Here is a 3,759-nt window from a genome sequence, read left to right on the forward strand (position 1 = left end):
GAGATACTAAGGGTGATACGGGACTTCCGGGACAAACTGTATATAATTTTCGGAAGCCCGCGTTTTTATTATTATTTAAATTTAACTATTATTAATTGTAGCACAGGACGATCACAAAAATAACAATAACAATAGTTATTACACCTATGTGTACCCTGCAAAGGGCCAAAATAAGATACATTAAAATATAAATTAATAATTATATATTATATTATAGTAGGTAGTTATACAATAGGTAGGTACTTATAAATTATGAGCTGGATTATAACCCTAGTGGTAAACTCAATATTAGAATGGTTTAGTTTACAGGAATGATTGTAACAGAACTCGGAAGAAATACTCCCCCTACTTTCTTTCTTGGCGGTTTAAATGGTTTAGAATGGAGACGTTTATAGAATGGAGTATGGACTATAGCCTATAGGTATTGATCGAGTAACGCAGGGTAGTAGGTACTTATAGAAATATTATTATTCGTCAAAATCAAAATAACCCCGTAGAAAATGATCAAGTCATGACGGTTTTTAAAAATTGTAACTCACAAAACAATTTTTAAGTTGCTGGGATTAAAATAATAAAATAAAAACTTGAGTCCCTCGAGCACCAATAGTCGAGGGAGTCAAAGTGTACCAGATCAACACTGACAAGGCCAACATAATAGATATAATCGAAAAATATTCGAAACTGTAACACCACTACCCATACTAGTATCGATGAAACTTATACCACATAGGCACAGAATAAATTATATAATAATAATATATTATAAAAAAAAACAACTATTAAATGTATTCTGCGCTTAGATCAACTAATAATAATCACAAACCTGCAGGTATCCACCTAATAGGTACCTTGGGTGAGGATGCTGACGTCGATTAAACGGATGCAGGCAGATACAGCAAACCGGAAAGTAGATGTCTACGCGTATCGTACACAAAAAAAAATTGAACAATAGAACAATAAGAACAATAGCTAGGCTAGAGGTATATAGGTATATGTATTAATATATTATTATAACAAAATTGGTATAAATATTTATATATTAATATTACTTACCCAAGCGTCTGGGACAGTCTTGATAAAAAAAAAAAAAAACAGAATTGGACGTATTAAGTACCTATTATAATATAGTAATGACAATGTTATAGCAATTAAACAATGATCTCTAACCTAACCCAACCTCCGGACACAGCGAATGCAAATTACCACGCGCAAACGGTAGATGTGTATCGGATTAATCGTTGTAGAAGAAAAAATATTATTATGGGAGAACGTCAACAGCAACCTGTGCGGCGGCGGCGCTGCGGCAATAGTGCGACCTTGGGACTTGCGTCACCAAGTCACCGGGACTGCTACCGTTCGGAAAGTCTGCGCGTGTCCGATACACCGTGTCATCAGCTCGCTTGATCGATTTAATTCACCCACCGCTCAGAACAAGTGTCAACCGCGAGCTGCCCCCCCCCTTCAAAAGAGTTAAAGGCCTCGCCATCAAATCTTGTCATCCATGATACATACAAATGTTGATACAAACAGTGGTGCAAATATGCCATATGGAGAGCGGCGCGGATTTGGGTGTCGTATATTATGACTTTTTATTACACCTCATTTATGTACCTACTTACTTATTTAACACTACTAAAATATTAAAAGAGATATATATGAATTTATAATTTATATTCAAATGGACATGCACCGTTTAACATAAATATCACTTTAAAGATTTATTAATTACTGATGTTTTAGATTCTGAGTGGAACGATGAATGTATTGATTTTACAATGGTGTGTGTTTTTTATTCATTTTTTATTTTTGTATCTGTATTCGATTAGTGGTCGAAATAATGCTTTGATTTTCAACCTCAGTCTTTTGTTCGATGGGAAAGTTAATCTAGTTGGTACTTTTGGGAGGTCAAAATTTAAAATCCCCAATAGTTAGACATTTTTACTGGTTGTTTATATTTCCATTTTTTATACATGATAAAATTTTAAAAATATTTTGATTTGTTTTGAGTTGTTTACGGACAATTTCAGTTTCCAATTTAATTAGTTTTTTTTTCTATGATTGTCAATAAAACTTTATTTGTTGAGTAAAAATACTTGAAAATTTAATTCTAGGCTCCTACTATATTGTTACAATGACATTTGAAAAATATTAAAAATCCATATTCACAGTCTTTTTTTATTAACATTTAAAGTTCAAAACTTGACAAAATATGGAAAAATCACGAAAATTAGCAAATTATTTTGAGTTAAGAATTCGTAAAAATTTTTCCTTTTAGAACTAAGATTTTAAAATGTAATACAAGATTTCTCATAAGTTTGTCTTCCTTTTTCAAAAAAAAAAATGTCTACGAGCAAGTCAATTTAAATTTCTATGAGCGTTTGAAATTCATATTTTTACAGCATTTGATATTCACTCATGTAACGATTTTCTTATTTTGTTGTAATTAAAAAATGAATGACTGCAGATACTTGAAAATTTCACTGAATGTTTATTTTATCAATTTTTATTTTTGATAAAATTTTCAAAATATTTTACTTGTTTTGAGCTGTTTACGGACAATTTCATAATTCAATTTTTTTATTTCTTTTTCTTTGAATACCATTAAACCAATAAAGTTCTATCTGTTGGGCCAAAAGTGTAAAAATTTAATACAAGGCTCCTGATATATTATTACAATAGCAGTTGAAAATATTAAAAATACATAGGCTCATTTTTTTTTCATAAGCGTTTAAACATCGAATTTGGACAAAATTTATCAAATTTAAAATTGAATAATTATTTTGTAGTTAAAAATTTATAAAATGTTCAACTTTTATATCTAAGGATTGAAAATATAAAACAATATTCCACGTAAGTACCTAGTTAATTCTGTTACCAAAAAATTAAAAAAATACATAAGCACAGTTTATTTTTATACTCATTTTAAGTTCAAATTTGGACGAAATTACATATTAAAAAACCTAGAAAAACTATTTTAGTTGTTTTGTTGAGATTGTATAATATTATTCGTAGTTACTTGAAACTTCTAAAGTATACTATTATATATCTATGATAGTATCACGGTTTGTTGTTGATGTATAACGCGTTATAAATACCTTATGGATATTGCGATATGATTAATTTGGAATTTATTATAGGTACCTAATATAGGTCAATTTTTTTTAACATTATAGATAAGTATGTAATATGTCTTATACCTACCTAGACTGACATACCATCTCCGATCGGAATCGTTTTTCTTATACAATGATATTATATCATTGAATTCAAATTTAATACCATTCCATTATACAGTGACCCACTTGTAACCAACTATACAGCAGAGCGACATCCACTTGCCCACCTTTTTTAATATTATAAATGTAGATGAAGTATTTACTTAGGGTGCAACAACAAGACATATCCAAGCAATATTGCATTACGGTGCAACAACAAGATATGTCCAAACAAGTTTTTATTGCTTCCTTAACTTATTATTAAAATTAAAGCTATATCTATAAGTGCATGTTGCATATACTCTAAAATTAAATTCTAAATTTTTTCAACAATTTTTTAAATTTTTTTTTGGCATTTACAATGTTTTTTTATCTGTTGGACAATTTCAAAAAAAGGATATGTCCGGGTTGTTGCCCCGAGATCTTCAATTATCCAGACCACGACTAATGACTATGTTTATACTTTATTTAGTCATGATCCAGACGTCGCCGAAGTGAGTATACACGTTTTTAATTGCTTAGTACTTACTAGTTACTATATTTC

The sequence above is a fragment of the Acyrthosiphon pisum genome, chromosome A1 (genome assembly GCF_005508785.2).
Source record: "Acyrthosiphon pisum isolate AL4f chromosome A1, pea_aphid_22Mar2018_4r6ur, whole genome shotgun sequence".
NCBI lineage: Eukaryota > Metazoa > Arthropoda > Insecta > Hemiptera > Aphididae > Acyrthosiphon > Acyrthosiphon pisum.